The 18,361-nt window shown below is 36.5% G+C and overlaps 1 protein-coding gene across 15 annotated transcripts in view; it reads left to right on the plus strand.

Annotated features, from left to right (window-relative positions):
* The window catches only part of ATP2B2 (ATPase plasma membrane Ca2+ transporting 2), a 427,949-nt gene that overhangs the window by 139,244 nt on the left and 270,344 nt on the right, over positions 1-18,361 (plus strand). For 14 of the 15 annotated variants that reach the window (XM_054838316.1, XM_054838328.1, XM_054838305.1 and 11 more), the window contains one exon: positions 7,299-7,403. The gene's annotated coding sequence lies outside the window, so the exon portion shown is untranslated. Of the gene's footprint in view, positions 1-7,298; positions 7,404-13,503; positions 13,571-18,361 lie in introns of all 15 variants that reach the window. The other variant, XM_054838309.1, reaches the window with a different exon arrangement.

The following is an 18,361-nucleotide window of genomic DNA, read 5'->3' on the forward strand; positions in this document are numbered from 1 at the left end:
GGTTTTATCTTTACTTTTTTTTTTTTCTCTCTCTTAAATATATTAAGGGAGTTTTCCTGCAGGGTTTTACCTCTGTTATTTCCATATGTATTTGAATTTTGTTCCTTCTAGCTTAAATTTTTACAGTACCTAAATCAAAATGGCCCCATTATAAACTTATAGTCAGTTTGGTAATATAACAACTTAATAGTGTTATATAAACATGTTTCTTGCAAGAAAATTTGTTTTGAGTGAAACCATATGCACATGTTAATGGTAAATATTTGTCACACTTCTGCTTTTCTACCATTTTTTGTATTTGTTTCAATACTTATTAATAGCATCCTTCTGAAACCTCCCTGATGAGAGAATATACAGCAGATTTTTTTTTTTAATGCAATAACTGAAATACAATTTTAAATGTCTTGGATGTGATTCTAAACAGAGCTGAACGAGTGTGAAATAATATGTAGTCCCTGATTGAGTATATAGCTGTAATTACACTTAGGGACTTTGCTGATGTTACATAAACCACTAGACCAAAACTCCATCAATAGATAAATTATCATTCTCTATTCTCTATAAATCAATCCATAGGGACTCCTCTCTGTGGAGCTTCTTCTGAGGAACTTGATATATACTAATCTTTTTTGAGTTCACGTCCTGTTCCTTGGAGAGGTTGCAATACTCGTTTGGACTGCTTCCCACCTTTTTCCTACAGTAAAACAGTTGTGTTAGAAGGGTAGTACTTTTTCTGGGGTTAAAATTGTGAATTCTGACAGGTTTGAAGTAGTCTCCATTACCTTCCAACATGACACTGTATTTTGTTTATCCTGTAAATCATCTCTCCATAGATGATCTGCTTGGCGAGCAATGCTCGCTGGCGCTTGGTGTCTCGCACTTCAGTCTTCTTGGAAATGTAGTGTGGATGATTGTTTAACTGTCAGCACTGGCTGTCCACTTGATTTAAAAATTATTGCTTCGCCATCAAGAGATTTCCATCTGACTAACAGGCAACGGTGGTCGCTGTGTAAGGGTTACACATATGACTATTTTTTTCCTGTGTGTGGTTGTATCCTAAGATTTTGCATGTGAAAATGTAAAGGATGTTGCCAGAGGTAAGGTCAACTATCCACAGTCATCCTGAAACCTCACTTCTGCATGGAAATGATTAGCTCAGAGATCATCCATTTGAAAAATAATGTTAGGACTGTTTTTCATGTGTGCATTGTGTCATGGGTACCTGTGTTGAAATTCATCTGACACTTTAGTGTGTAGTTAGTCTTGAAAGGTCTCTTCTCATTTCTTCATGGTTAGCCCTCATCATTTTAGCATGAATAACTTCGCATCTTCACTTGGCTTTGCCATGTTGCTGCCCGCTCCCTTTCCCAGTTCATGTGTGAACATGCAGGACCTCCGGGTCATGGCACAGCTCCCTGCTCCACCTGCTGCAGGTGGGAGACCGAGCACTTACTCCCACTCAGGTTCCTGCCTTTTAACCAGGCTTTTCTTAAAAGCAGAGGGCTTCTGTATTATCTTATAGTGGTTTAGATTTCACATGACTCTTCATGGAAGGAGTTTTCAAAAGCCTACGAGTATCTATTTGATTTTAATATCTCCAAATACATAGATCCAGCTGATTCTCTCATGCACATGGACACAGTAGATTTCTGAAGTATGACTTCCCTTAACAGAAAAGAACTGACATTCCTCCCAAATAAAAGGTGTTTATCTATGTCTTTATTTCTAGCTTTTAATAATTTTGACTCATTTTCCTGATAAAGGTGCTAGGATTACTGGTGTTTATCACTGAGATATCCACTATAATCTTAAAGAAATGAAAATGAACCACCTCGCCACTCCTCCCTTCTCTGCTGCTCCAGTCTCTCTGCACTGGAAGATCTTTCCTTTTGCCTGTTAATTGGCAGTCGCTGCTTGTGTGCAGCAGCTTGTTTTAGACCAGGCTTGCTAGTTGTATGTTACATGCAAACCTTTTTTTATAAAATCATTACTGAAGCCCAAAATGCAGCTGCAGGCTTTAAAATATCTTTAATTTTGTTGGGGTTTAATCTTTTGGATTTTATGCTCTTGAAACCTAATCGATTTATTTATTAAAATGTTTTTTCTTCCAAATCCTCCTCTGATATTTCTTGTTCCTCCTGCTTTCACATGCAACAGTCCTTTTTATTTTATTTTTTTAAGCAAGTTTCTGCCCAGATGGACACTTATATGTTCTTAACTGTCAGGGTTTATTGTACAGGATTTCTAACAGCAAGGTCAGTCCATGGGAAGTTCTGTTATTCATAATGAAGGATAGGTGGCACTCTTGTTATTTTTGTTTGGTTTCCTGAAATAAATCAGGTGTATGTACTCTCTCAGTAAGATTTCTTTTTATAGAGCAAGTGCTTTAGAGAGTGTTCTTGAACATTGAAGAGGATTTTATTTTATTTTTTTTAAATATGAACACATACTTAAATTGTCTGAGTCTGGGACTAGTTCACAGCACTCTCTAGGAAGAGAAAATATGTTATTTTTATGAAGACCTCAAGAACAGCTGCTCAGCTGTGTGGTATTGGCTGATTTTACATATATAGTTTTTGGTTTTATATATTTTCTTCCTATTTCATTAGTCAAAGAAGAAAGCCAACAAATCCTTTAATGTTGTCGTAACTCTAGTTATTAATAGCTTTATAGTTGGTACATTCTTGTTAGTTTTGTATTTGAAGTATAGGTTTAAGTTGGCATGGTAATCATAGCACTGTTGAATGAAAAGTAATGGCATGGTAGCAAGTGCTAAATAGTCACTACAGCCTTTATTTCTTAGTTTGGGGTAGTAAATATTTGTTGTTCTAATTCTATAAATTGATTGTAGAATTGTATAGGTTTGAGTTTGAGAATTTTCTCCTGTAATCTAAAAATCCTGAAACATGGGAAAGTACATGCTGGTAGAGGTATGACATGTTAAATGGTTTTTTGTAACTTTAAAGGAAAACACATTTTAACTCTACTGAATGTTTTTTCCTTCTTTTACTGAGTGCCCAGCTAGGACACTGTTACAGACGTGGAGGTATTGTAACCTTGATGCTTGATTACTTCAAATGAAATTCATTATTACTACTGGCTGACAGTTTCATATGGCTGAGGCAAAGTGATTTGGTGACCTCAGTCCAATTTCTCTTGATCCATTTGTCAATCGATTCTGTTCTTGTTCTTCCCAGAAGAGCGCCCCATGGTTGAAAGGAAAGGGGATGAGCAGAGATTGGAAAAGTTTCCGTTCTGCCTTTGTCCAAGAGTCTGAATCTCTTCCATACAAGTATCTAAATAGCTGAATATTTCTGTGATACATTCTTGCTGTGTTAAACCACTCTCTGATGGGGTCCTGGGTTGTCCAATGCCACAGACTCTTTTCAGGGAGTTTCTCAGTCGAAGCCCTTTAAGTAGAGGCATTCCTGAGTACTGAATGTCCCACAAAGCTATGTTTGCCGTGCAGTTCAAATAGAAAATTAAATAGCTAATGTGGAAGGAAATGTGAATAATAAAGGAGAAGCTCATTATGAACAAAAAAATACATTTGTGTGATTTTCATTGAACAACTAGTAATAGGTATTGCTACAGAATCATAGCATAATGCGCATTGTGTTCTTTTATGTATTTCTTCAATGCTCTAATTTTAGTTAAGTCCAGTAGCCTAAACTGTGATTGAGACTATGTTTTGCTAGTATGGTATAAACTTAGTTGAAAGAAAATCCCTTCTTGAAAGAGTTTCCAATGTAATTTAGATTTTAGGTGTCTTCACTTGAAAATATTTAGTTAGTATATATTCACTGTGGAAAGAGTACTTGATTTTAATTTTGATGGTGATTGAATTCTGGAATTAAAAATGGATTGAAGAAGCTATTTTGTTTTAATGGGTGAAGAAGCATTTTAGAACTTGTCAGTTTATTTTACGGTTTATATTTTTGGTGCCCTCCTGTGTAATGCAGGCTCACGTGTTACTCATCCCTCCCTTTTTCTCCTGCAAAATGGTTCTCTTGCTCTTTTTTTTTTTTTTTTTTTTTTAATAACAATACCCTGAAGTGTTTGAATTGAAGAGTCCGAAATAATAAAACTCTATTTTGGGGTTTTGGGGCAGGAAGTTTTCTTGATGACTTGGATAACATTTAATTTTACTTTCTAATGCCAAATCAGCTTTCAAGCTATTGGATGCCGTTAAGGCAAAGAATGTTATGTGTTTTGTATAATAACACAAGTCCCAAATGGTGATAGTTATTGAAGTTAACACTTTTTGCCCAACTGTGGGAGTACTAGCATCTTTGAGAGATTCCAATTTTGGTTCTTATTTATGCTTGACATTTAATGTGCTTGACATTCTGATTATTTTACACCTACCTAATTTCTTCTAGCTCAAGGGATAATGACAATATTTTAAACAGTTGTGAAGTGTAGCTGTATGTTATTAAGCAGGTGCCACACTACAAATGGAAGGAAAAAGTCCCTAAACTATTTCTAGAATCATCGTTTTTGCATTGTGTATCTTACGGTTAACTTGAGTTGTTCGTCAGCTTGTTCAGCTGTGCAACTTGGTTATCTGTTTTGTTGCCAGGAAGATAAAGCCTTACTAATATTTTATGTCCTTTTATTTACCTATATATGTGCCTGTGTGTATATAAAATACATAATGCTGGACTGCGTGCTTACGTTGTGCCCTTTGTGATCTAGGGGTGAAGCATTATAGTGACAGATTTCTGAGTAGTTACTGAGGGCTTATGTTTTTCCTAAAGTTTGAATTAAAATGACAATATAAAAGAACATATTCTAGATAAAATTCAGTCCATTAAACTGAGCTGATATGTTTATAGCACACATTTGCTCCTGGTATGGTAAATCTTAGAAGCAGCTGTCCTGTGTCTTGATTTATAGATAACTGGGGTATAACATGAGAAATTAAAATATCATGGGGAAAAAAATTGCTTAATTTATTCTAAGTATAGGTTGTGTGAAGTCTTTCTCTTCCTTTGCAAAATAATTTTATTAGCCATCTTTGTTGAGTTGTATTCCCACGTAAATATGTTGTTCCCTGCAGTCATGTAAGATTTTAGGCTTTTTCAAAAAGGGTAAAACAGGTATCAGAGAATGTGAAAGCAGAAGGAAAATGGTGGAAAGACCACGCTCTTTAGAGGAGTACAGCTGGCAGTCACAAATTCTGTTTGTTTCATCTACTGGAAATTTTGTGTTACCTTTAACTATTGTAATTCCGAGTAAATCGACTGCATGAAGAGTGAAGAAATGTTAAAATACTTTATTTTACAGACCCGTGTGGGGACGTTTTAAGTACTTACCAAGTCCTCAAAAAAAATTCGTCATGTCCCGGGAAGGGGTTGTTGAAACATCACTGACTGAATGCATTATAGGAATGATTTTTTAAAATATATATCTTTATTTCACAATCTTGCCACCTGGTGGTATACTCTGGCAATAAGGGTTTGGTTAGAAACCTTTTCTAAGAGTTATATTTACTTTGGTAGGCTAGATCTTAAGGGTAGAATTTAAGACTGGTTTATAAGTAGGTTCCTGGTTTTTTAGCATGCAAGTTCAATGTGTTCTTCCTTTGTTGTGTCAGTGTCCCATGTTAGGTACAATGTGAGGTTGCGCATGTCTTTGCATTAAATATATCCATTTTCCTCCCCACTCTGATTCCTACAGACATGAGGGAAGAGAAAGTCTAGAAATATTGGATGGTCCTGGAACACTAAGTCATGGCACGTTAATCTTAAAAATAAATTTGACCTGGGATTTAAAAAGGAATGGTGTCCATGTCCTGAAATTCCCAGATAAAATTAGGCAAATTGAATTTACCTCAGTGAGAGTGAGAATGTTTAAGGGTTATTGTTATCCCTAAAACAAATACAACAAATCCAAGCAATATGGAACTTAAATGTATTTGGATAGTTTAAACTTTCATTTGAGCATGAGGTGAAGACTGAATAAAGTCAATGACGTGCAAGACTGGGCATCTTTTAAAAAAATCAGCGGCAGGAGCATCGGGGAAGCTCGCTCCTTCATGTTAATCCAAGACGAAGCAGATGTGGTCTTACTGGTGGCTGTGTGGGGAAACCCTCATTTATAATAAAAGATGTTTTTATGAAGTGTTCAAAGGGCATTAAACAATCCAGTTTTTGCAGCTGAATCCAAACATGATTTACTGAAGAGTGTGATGAACTGATCATTAACTGGAACTTTTAAGTCAGAAGTGGATGTTTTCTCTATGAAGAATATCGCCTCTGGCTGTGCCATATGTTGTTGTTTGACACGAGTAACTGAGTAAAATTCTGTGACTTGGGTCAAAAATGGCATCATACTGGAGCGCAATGGTTCCCTTTTAATACAAAAATATGAAAATTTTATTTCTTTTTATCTGTCTTTATGGTACAGTGTTGTGTGTTTGCACATGGAACACTTGCATCCAGCAGGACCTCTCTTCCTTGCAGAACTGCTGCCTGTGATTTCAGTATACCTTCTTGAGTATCTATTATGGAACAGTTCAGAATGTCATTTGGTCATTACATAATGATGACATCAGAACAGAACCCCCTGTCAGGTGTACATTGGGACCCCCAGCTCTAGTAGCCTGCAGACAGCCTGTCATCCTCTGCAGTCACTCTCCTGTATGATCCTATGCAGCACAAACAGAAGTGTTCTGCATTTTCTCCTCTCCTGCCTTCTGAATGGAGGCAGAGCAGCAGATACTAAAGCCAACACAATGAGCACCGTCTATGTTCTTTGCTGTCTGCCTTCTCATTCTTATTTGTTTATTGGCCTCAGACTTCATTCTCCTCCTCTTGGGTAACATTCTGTATTTGTCCTGTTAGTACTGAATATTAATAATGCTGAGTAGCTGCTCCAGAGCAGCTTCACAGCTTGAAGTGCTGAAGGTTTAGACTTGCCTTCTCCAAGGTGCTAGCTATTTTTAAAGATTATGGGAATTACAACCAGTTGTAAGTCTCCAAAGGACTGTGTGCATTCAAAACACCATTTATTTACACATATGAGAGGCCAGAGGGCTACAGCGCTGATAAATGGACAAGAGAGCGATTGTTGGGACAGAGTCTCATAGTTCTGAGCTATTAATATAGATCTTTGGTCACAGAGTTAGACCTTTTTAATCACATTATTTTACTGCAAAATGTCCGTAACTATTTATGACACTGGATGTTTTCTCTTGGATCTGTTTCTCCTGTGGGGTATCCTTTAGATCAATCCTCGTTTGTTCTATTAATTTGGGGTTTGTCAAATCTAATAATATCTTTTCTTTCTTCTAGTTTTGAAATCAAGATTGATTAGCCAACACGAAAAAACCCAGCTGGTTATGTGACTTGGAACCCTGTTTATGAAGCACTCATTCATTTTTACAAGACAACAGCACTGTAAGTTGCTTTTTCTTTTTCTCCCCAAATTAAAAATCAGCTGTTGTAACTTAATAGAAATCCTAGACAATAAAAAGTTCCTGAGGAATTCAACTCATTGATAAGTAAGATCTTGATTTTCGGCTTAGTGATACCAGCCAAGGAAACAGAAGTGCTCTTTGCTTTACTGTTCTACTAATCAGAGATTTCTTCCACATAACAATGCTACTTAAGATGTCATATCATTTAAGGAGAACTTCCCTTATTTTGAAAGATCAATCCGCTTTCCCTTTACATTGTGTTGTATAAAGTGTGGGATTGGTGACAGTGACAAATGTGGGTTGTAGACTGCATTGATAATGGGTTTTGTAGTGGCCAATGCTGAAACCTGGGGCAGAGACTGTAAAGTAAATGCAGGAGGAGATAGTAGGGCTGCTTAATGACACCTGCACAAACAGGTGGCTCTAGCAGAACTCGAGATTCTCCCTCACCCCACAGGACCCCCAAGATTTTGCACTAAATAATGCTTCCTCTATTCTTGATTTAGACTATTTTTTCACAATTATAAATCAGTTATTTATAAGATATACCCACCATTTTAATTACAAAATAAAATTGCACAGATAAAGTATCAGCCTTATAGTCTGTAACCCAAACATGGGAGTACATAAATGAAAGTTCCAGCAGTAACTTGGCTTAACTTTTTTTCAGTATCATGAGCTATGTTGTATAAGGTAAAGCTTAATAACATTAAGCTATTAAATACAGGTGAAGTGCTGATAATTATGTTATCATGCTATATATGCCATGAATCTTAGCTTTTCCTTTTCCATTTCTGTGAAGATGTTCTGCCTTACCAGTGACAAGACTTTTTAATTTTTGTAATGAGGTGGTGGGTTTTGGGGTTTTTTTTTTTTTAGTTGTTAAATTTTGGAAGCAATAAATTTACATGATGTTCCACTTAGACTAACTAGCAGGAATCCAGGTACGAGGCAGCACCAGATTATTTCAAACATTTCTTTAGTTATACCTGCACTAGAAGTCAGGCAGCTTGGATTAACTGCATGTTAAAACCATGTTAAAATGAAGTTGCCCAACTTAATCTGAATGTATGAAAATTCCATTATATTTTAAATGAAAGGAAAAAGCTGGTATTTATTCTGGATTTTCTCTTGAATAGTAAGTGGTTCTAGTGATTTGTAAGTTGTGATACAATAAATGTCCAATCTGTATTTTCATTTATTACTTCTCTTGTTACTGAAGGTTCATTAACCAAGAAGAGAAAATGAGGTATAATATTCAAACTACTATAGAAAAAGGGGAAATAGCACTTACTACCTACTAAAGTAAGTCTTGGGCTTATGAGGTAGTAGAACCAATAAAGAAAAAATAATAAGTATTTACTCTTAGAGTTTTGTACAGTGAAGTATAAGATTACTTTTGATTTTTATGATTACAAGGAGATGGCTGAGCAGATTGGCTTTATGATAGCAATAAATATATTCCCAGTATGGTAATGAGATTTGTTAGCATGTTATTAGGAAAGAAAAAGAATCACGCTTGCTCTTTTTTTAACCAGGAAGCATAGGAAGCAGAAACTTAACAAGAGTACCCTATCGGTTTGGGTGTCTCTTTCTGTTCGTAGAACATTTCCTCTGCTATGCCATGTGCAGAAGTAAGCAGACTTAAAACTCAATATGAAAACCACAAAGAAATGAACAACTACTGCACAGATAAGATGACTTTGCAAGTTTTCTATGAGTAATTAAGGAAGTTTTCCATAATGTATAGCTTTAGTTGTGTACAGCCGCTATGAAGATTATACAAACTGGTTTTAGATTATTTATTTGCTTTTATACTGTATGTTAAAAGCTGAAAGTACTGTTCTGTTTTGAAGTTTATAAAAAGTGTTATATTATACAAAACGGCACTTGTACAACTTTAATATATTCAAAATATTATGTAATGTTTGCGTGGATAGAAATTCAAGGATGCGCTCTCTTCTGTCACTCATAATTTCCAGGTGAATTTCCACTAGGGCGAGAAGTGTACCTGTAGTTCTCACCTACATGTAAGTGCTCGATAGGCTCTTTTAACTAAAAGTAAGCTAACTTAGATCAAAACATTCTACTTCCTATATTTTTTCAACACAGAAAAGAATGACAACATGGTCATAATGACTATACTGGCAACTGTACCATCAAGTTAGCGCAGTATGTTAAGCATTACTTCTTACTGACATCAGTCTTTGACTGCAGTAGTTTGGCGCTGTTGCTTTAATGAAGGTTTTAATGGGTGCTGTAAGCTGTGCAGACTGAATATTCTGCTTATCTTTCAAAATGCTAGAGATTCAAGCTTCATTTTTTTTTTTTTCCAAAACTCTTAGAACAAGTAGTCTGTACTCTATTTGTTATACATTTAAATGTCTGTATGAGACTGAAAAGCTAAGACAGACTTACTGGAGAGGGAACTTTCTTAGTCATTCAGCTATTAAAAAAAAAAAAGCCTCCCCGAGGTTTTTGTACTTTTTTTGCAAAGAAATAGGAAGAGTTTGAAATACCATAATTTATTTCTTAATATAATACCCAAGAGTTTTAATTTTTGTTGTGGAAGGCAAGCTGTCAGGCACAGTCAACTTAGTATGCTTGTAAAATGAAAAAATTGTAAAAACCCCCAAACAAATCTTCCTAAAGAACACTCTCTCTTTAGCCTCTCAAATACTGTTCTATAAAGATATAATGTGCTATACCTGGATTTCATTGTCATTTAACTTGCCTCCGAACCAGAACTGAGATTGTGTTTACATAAGATGTTGCTTGTTTCCACTGATGAACGCAAAACATCCGTTCTGCTTAGACCTTAGCACAAGCTTTAGATAACAGTGACCAGGAGGTAAGGCTCCTTTGTGGGATTTTGTCGGGTGAGGCCATGACTGCATAAGGATTATTTCTTCACAGAGGTAACTGCAACTATTGGCCTCTCCTAAAGATATTCCCATATGAAATCCTTCACGGTTTTGTTTTGTCATTCTTGTGATTTATCGAAGTTATTAAGAAAGATACTTTGGGCTGCTATCTTATTTCTGTACTTCTTAAGGACTTAAATGTTAGTTGTAACTGAGAGTGAAGAAGCTGAAGAAATGGCTTCATCTTCAGCACCAGATGCAGCTGCGCCTGCATTTCATTGTCGGGCCTGAATCTTTTGGCTTTGCAAATAGTTGTGATGACCTTTGGCAACCTGTGCTTTTGTAACTTCTTCCATCTACATTGGAGGAAAATAGCTGTAACAGCAAAGTGTGGGATTACTAGTCTCACTTTGTTACAATTCTTCCGCGCAGCTATGGTTGGGCACAAATTATACTCAGCTCACCCCACATGACTCTGTGTGTGTCAACAAAATTTGTTGTATAGGTTTGATGTCAGAGACGACAGGCCCATCCATCTATTTCTGTGTTACTTTTCCTGGGGTTGTCTCCTGTGTTTTGAAGGGGAAGAGGAATATGTTCCATTTCCTTTCACTTGTTAGATGTGAATATGATGTTATTCATTCAGAAAAGTTGTGCAAAAGTAGAGTACATCTGTGCCTGCAATTAACCTGAACAGTAATGTCTTTTTGCATAACTAAATTAAAAATATAAATATCTGTGAATATATCTGAACTCTTCCCCCTTTGAAAATCAGACTTCCTTTAATTAAATAATCTTTTCCTACTATCTGAAGTTAGTGATATTTTATAACCATACAATTACTGCTAAATTTCAATTTTGTTATTTTTGGAGGTCAGTAATATTCCAACATAACTATATTCAGTGAGAGGGTAACAGCAGACAATATCTAGCTCTTGCATGGGCCTTCTCATCAGTAAATCTTGAAGTGCATTTGAAAAAGTACACATTGTTATCATTTTGTTATGATGGCAACTGTGGCCCTGAGACATCCAGCATCTCGGTGCAAACCTGTTTGCATGTATTCTGTTGACTAAACATCACAGTATAATGACTCTCCTGAGCAATATATTAAAATACATTATGGAAACAAAAAAGCCAAAAATGTCAATGGTATTTTAATGGAATAAAATTAAGGATTCTTTTTTTAAACAGAAAAATTGAATTAATTCCTGCTGAATTATGTCGTGTGTGCTGTTCAAATTATTCATTGGATTTGAAGGTGTTAAACATGAAGTTAATATATAAAATCAGTTTATTTTTTATTATTGACTGTTACCTTGGAGTTGAAATATTTCTCATCTATCTTGGTGTGAACTAGCCATTGAAAAATCAGAGAAACCATCAGTGCAAGTAGCTGGTTTTCCTTTCTATGCTGTATGCATGCCATTTTTGTCTGGTAAAGAGTACAGTGGGTGTTTGTGCTCCAGAGGGTTTTAAGAAATTGAGTAAGGTTAGGAAGAGTGAATAATCAGGTGAGACTTCAGTAAATGCTCAAGTACCTGGAAAAAACGGGACTGATCACTCAGTAGCTGTCATTACTGCCTCTGAATATAAACCACAGCCTGGCCCTAATCTAACGATTTGACTTCTGTGCAGCTGTGTGAGCTAGGCGGTGTAGTTCCTGGCATGTCAAGGAAATTAAGTTTCCATGGAGTTTTTTTATAGATTAGGACACAAATGAAAGATTTTATTTTTTTAAAATCACATTTTAATACTCTATTACTGTTGTAATTATTTTGTTCTTCCTTATTACTTTCGATACACACTTTTCTGATTTAAAAATATTTTTGAAATATTGACTATTATTAAAAAGATTAAAACTTTATAGCAATTGTTGTAATTATTTTTGTAAAGTTTATTTTAGAGTTGTTTTGTAACTAATATATTTAATTTTTGCATGATGGGGATGATCTTAATTTTGTCTTTTCTCTTTATATTTGGATTTGCTTTACTGTCACCAAAATAGCTGCTTTGAGGGTTGGCGTTTGACCAAAATTAAATGGTTAATAGTATGTTCTGAGGGGCCTTTGTATAGTGCGTTTCTCAGTAATCTCACTGAGAAAAAGCATTTGTTCAGTACTTCTGCACTGGCTGCCTCTGTACGGTGTAACAGGAGCACCTCACGGGTGCGGCTCAGCATATTGTCCTCCTCTGAGTAAGGGTAACGTGCTCCAGAGAGTAGCGGCAAATGAAAAATTTCTCTTCACTTTGAAACAATCCTTGATAACACCAATAAATTGCTTGGAATCCATTAACAGGCACCCTCCGTGAATGTGAAATTCATGTCTGCTATCTGTTTTAGTGTTGGGTTTTTTGGGTTTAGGTTGTGGGGTGGGTTTTTTGTTTTTTCTGGGCAGGCTCTTTACGGTACAGATTTGTAGGTATGTTACTGGATTTTTACTGGCTTCTGTCTCTTCCTAGAGTTCTTGGAGCCCAGATTAATGCTTTTCTGCTGGTTTCTCCTAATACAAAGTGTACAAATGTGTATTTTCTTAATGTGACACCACAGACTGCTGAGTACAATTCAAATGCTAATATGTAGAAACTAAATCTCACAAAGGAGATGTGTTAACATTTGTCTTTATTCACTACGTTTCAAAGGCTATGTGCCAAATCTTGCTTGACACATATAGCATACTACACTGTACAATTTTACCCCTCAAAGGCAGAGAGAAACATTTCCTTTTTGCATAGTTTAAGTCTCTTGATTCCATGAAAAAAGTGAGGTTTCCTTTCCTGACCTCACCTGAGCCTGCTTTGCTGATCCCTCCACGTTCTCCCTAATTCCTGTGTTAAATTTCCCTTTTTCAGGGAGAAACTGTGAACTGAATATATTCAGCAGACACTGGATTGTGTTTTTTCCAGCTGATTTTGTTTTACCACTTTCCTGAGTGCTGGAAAATGTCCTCAGTCACTTTGATGTTCTTCTCCCCTCTCAATTTGCCCTGCAAGCATAGCTCCTTGCTGAGATCAGGCCTAGCTCTTTTTAGACAAAATACTGGTTCCTTTTTTCCTTGTTAGAATGTATATTTTGCTCGTGGATCTTGTTTAGCTGCTTTAAATTTTAAGTCTGTGTTTTGCCTGCTGTTATCCATGGCTGTTGGAGTTCCATTGACTTTGCTGAATTGTTACTCTTGTATCAACAGAGTAGATAAATTCTCCATTTGCTTTCAGCTCGATGATCCAGTCATCTTCTATTGCAATCGTATCCATTTGTCCCCTGGAGAGTTCATCTAGGCAGGTAATGTTAATACCTTTCTTGAGTGGGTATTTGGTACTTTGCAGCTTTGGCAGAGTTGTATACTGCATCTCTTTCCCCGAGCCAGAGAATCTTTCAGAAAAGCAGATGAAACTGGGGAAGAGTTTGTGACCGACGCAAGATGATGAGACCTCTCTCGCCACCCTCCCCAGTCATTCTGGCCTCACTGGCAATGGTGGCCTGCACAGTGCCTCGGGCTTGGCCCTGGCTTCAGGCTCCTCACATCTTTGCTCTTTACTTTTCTCTGTAGTATTCTGGAGTACAGGTTTTGAGGTTTTTAGATTTTCAATCACTGGCGCTGTCTGTTTGGATGGACTGAGTGACTTATTCTGAGGGCTTGTTTTAGATTTCTCAGTAATCTCTCTCTGCAGATGTCGGTGCTTCAGCACTGAGTGAAGTGATGCTTTGCTTTTTATGTATGCAAGCAACACATGGTCTGCAGCCAGCTACTTAAACTCACAAAATATTTAAGAATATGTTTAAATGCAAGGTCTTACAAAAAATGCAGATTTATTACTTATTTTCATTTGATTCTCATGATAGATTTCTGGAGAGTGCTCTGAGGGTTTTTGGGTTTTTTTGGTGCTATCACTACTTTGCCTTCATGCTTATGCTAATTTTCTTTCTTTGCCTGAGCCCCATAACACTTGTTATCAGTAGCTACAATTTCCTGCCACCTGTGGTGGAATATATTTCTTCATTATGAGCTTTTTGCTGCTTCCTCAAGTTTTATTTTTGATTAGCTGCAATGGAATTTTTACATATCATTCACTTGTCCTGCAAAACTTAATCATCTGATAGATATGAAAATTACTGCTTCTAGTTTATATTGGCCCAAATCACTTAGTGCCCGTTCCTGGTACCAGTACTGAACTGGTACTAAGTTTAATGCAAGAGAATGTGGTGGAAGACTGAGGTTATAGAGTTTGTTTTGGTTTGGGTTTGTGGTGGTTTGGTTGGGTTTTTTTCCCTTCACTTAAAGTGAAAGAGCATCGAAAATGCCACAGCTTGGTTCAGAGCGATTTATCTGAACTGGGTTGGAACATAGAAGAGATCACAACTTCTTATTCTGAATTTGACAAACATTTTCTTAATGTCATTTGCAACAACTTTACATCTCTCTTTTAGATGCTGTTATATTTTTAAGGACCTCTTTAAAAATGAGAATGTAAGCAGAGGTTTACCACTCCCTATTAAATCTTCATAAAAGTGATGCACTGTGTATCCTCCTGCCCCGACCAGAACAGAGGAGAATTATTAATTACTCCTACTGCTGGCTTTATAAACATAAATATGTATCTTGCTTTTGTCCATTAAATGGACTTTTCCATACTCAATTTAAAAAAGCCCACAACTTGTTATCACAGGAACAGCTGTCCAACACCTCATCTGTAGTAGGTAGTTTCTCCTCCCCAACATCATCTGCAACAAGGATAAAAAACATAGAAATTTTAGAGTGTGATAAAAAGAAGCACATGTGTATATGAAGGCAAATGTAGATTGCACTGGATTGCCAGCATCAAAAAGGGACTTGGCATCTGCAGAGATATAGCTTAAAAACCGTAGGAGGAAAGAGAAGAAATGGTTTTGTTTCTCTGTGCTGAATTCTGTTGGAGCAGCTGGTGTGAGCTATGTACCAGGGATGAAGTGGTATCGTAGGTAAAACTGGTGCTGTCTGGCACACGGTAATTCATCTGATATTTGCCAGTGAGGCTACTGGAAAAATCACTGCTGAGGACTAATGCCTAATTTAAAAAAAAAAAATAAAAAAGGAATTATTTTCTGTATTCTTTATTGATACTTTTAGCTTTACTCTTTCTAACCAAACCTAGCCCCTGGGATCTAAATTACAACTTGAAAGGAGATGAGTCCATATTAGTCTTTATAAACTGCTTGTTTTAGGCAGGAGAAACCTCTTTATGAAATGGTCCGTGACATTACTGAAAAAGTTGTAAGAATGACCTTGATGGGGCCCCCCGCTCCCACTTCTCTCACTGACTTTTGTCACCTTCTGGGATGCCGGCCCTACTCGCGTGAACTGGGGCTGATTTACTTTTGTGTTTGTGTGTGTGGTTGTTTGGGTTTTTTGGTTTGGTTGGTTTGGGGGGTGTTTTTTTGGTTGTGGCTTTTTTTTCCCCAACCTCACTGCTGAGGAATTCTTCCTCTTTCCGTCATCCCACTGGCCCCCAGAGAAATGGCACATAGTCTTGCCGGCGTAGCATGATTCACCACTGTAAATGTCTCTGTCAGTCTTGCTTGAGAAACTGCACTGAAATGGAAATGAAATCTGTGCCCAATGGGCATAGACATAACTTTCAACAACTAAACTCTTTTCTTTTTCCTCCCTTTTCTTTCAAGAGTGCATGCATTTCTACTTGTCAGTGTGCTTTATGGATGAGATGAAATGAAAATGAAGCACATACCTTGCAAGGTGGTGAGGTTAAGGGTGGTGCTCAATCTTACTTTTCTCATAAGCTTTCTTTTAAATCCCATGAAGCAGCGTTCCTGAAAATTAGGAAAGGCACATAGTTATTTACAGTTTCTGAGAAGGGCTGGTAGCAGATCCTTTCTTTATGGAAAGAGTGGCAGTAACAAGGTAACTTCTTGTTTCTGTAACCAGTTCACCAGGGACTGTCTGGGTCAGAAGTTGCGTTATTTGTTGTCATTGGAGAACCACTGACTTTTGAAGAGAGATTTGATAGAGGATGGTTGGTGGGTTTTGCAGATTACTGGGATTGCCTTTTGTGAACAGCTCCTGGTTGGTGAAAAATCTGGTAAACAAGCGCTCAAGGAGATCGTTGCAGAACAAAGGCATGTGTGAGTCCAGAGGAACAGCTCATTGAAGACCCTAATAGCGAGGTGTCCTTTGATGTGATTGTGAAAGAAAGAAAAGAAGAGGAGGAGGAAAAAAACTCACCTGATGCCATCAAAGTACAGAGCCAGCACAATTGTTTTAATACTTTAGAATAGAATTAAGGGATAGCTAATCGGGATTTGCAAAGGCTAAAGTGGAGTAGATTGCAATAGTTAAGGCATAGTTAAGAGTCAGAGAATTTTCTGTCTTGCCTTCATGGAATTTGAATTAATTTTGATAAAATATGCACTGGTAAAAAGGAAAAATAAGGACAAGGAGAAAGGAGGAGAAAAGGACACTGCAAACCTGAAAAAAATAATTTTATTGCAATCTGTATTTGAAAGAAAAATGGCAGAAACAGAAAATCCCTTGAAATCATCATAAGCATTCTGAATATTGAGAACAGAAAATCAGCTTTAAAACACAGGAGACTTTTGCACATGCATGCATATAAATACACATGGGTGTTTGTGTGCGTGTTCATATATGCACTATTATAGTTCATCACCAGCCAAGGTATAGTAAGATTTAAAACTTAAGAAAAGCTTCAGTTGTTTTCCATCTGGAGTCTCATTTTAGTCCTTTGATTTTGCTGTAGAAGTTTTGGCCCTTGTGATGGTGTTTCTTTTTTTTCATAAACTTTGCTTTTGTTAATTCTGTAGTCAAATATGAGTAAAATGTAGGTAACTCTCATACTATAAATTGAAAAAACATCATTTAGATATTTTTTCTTACTTTGCGTTCCCACATTGCCTACAAGATTCTCTCTCTCATAAGACATTTTCAAAGTTTTTGCAATGGTGGTTCAATCCTTATCTGTTACAAGAAGTTGGAAACTGGTATGAATGATTCATTTTGAACAGCTATTTTGGTGGTGCACGCATCAGCTTAGATATGACTTTACATAAAATGGATGGAAAAATGCTAGTTTATATACCTCCTCCACCTATCTATTTAAATGAAAATCCATAAATTTGAACAGGAGACTGTAATTTGGATTTATTTGGAAAGAACATGCTTTAAAAATACAGTAGGGAAAACCAAGGAAGGAGCTCAGGAGTGGTGAATGGTGATCAGCTAACTGTGAAAGGGAGGAAATTCTGTGGGCAGTATCAAAACTCACCCTTGGCTTTAAGCCACAGATGTTTGCGGTGCCTTAAGATGAAGTGATCCAAACCAGCTAAAATAAACTTAAAACTGCAGCAAGGCAGAAGCTGAGATCTGCATATGTGCTCGCACATTGAAGCAGAAGCAACTGTTGGGATTGGTTGTTTGGGGTTGTTTTTTTTTTTTTTTTTTTTTTTTACTAGTTTGGAAGGGTAGAGAAGAAAGGGAGAGGACATGTCTTTCATTAGTGTTCTTAAGGAGGGCTGGATGCGGTGAGGTTTCTGGGAAAAAGATAATCAGAGAAGTTAACCGTCCAATCAGAGATGTTAGACTTCTTATAAAATGTGAGTTTTGAAAAAATGGATATCTTTTGCATTGGTTAACAGTCTTGTTATTTTTATTGCTGTGTGTACTGGCTTGAAGTTGCTGCCAGTCTGTTCTGTGGTGTGTAAAATTCAACATTATGAGGAAAAGAAAATACTATGATAATATCACAGCTATTTTATACAGAAACAAATGCTAAAACTACAATGAATTTTTGTTCGTATATAATGAAAATAAAATAGTATATTGAAAAAGTTTACCACAACTTTGAATGAACAGTGACTAAATTTAATGAAACTTCTCGTACACTGGATTTGGCTCCTCATTGATTACTGAGAAATAATTAAAATTTTTCAATACATAATTTTTTCAAACTGTGAATAATATAGTTTTAAGAGTTTAGTTTAATCTCTCTACACACTATTTTTCTTGTTTGTTTATAGGCTGCAGATATAACTAGTCCAGGCAAAAATGCTTGTGAAGTAAAT

The sequence above is a fragment of the Grus americana genome, chromosome 11 (genome assembly GCF_028858705.1).
Source record: "Grus americana isolate bGruAme1 chromosome 11, bGruAme1.mat, whole genome shotgun sequence".
In the NCBI taxonomy this organism is placed as follows: domain Eukaryota; kingdom Metazoa; phylum Chordata; class Aves; order Gruiformes; family Gruidae; genus Grus; species Grus americana.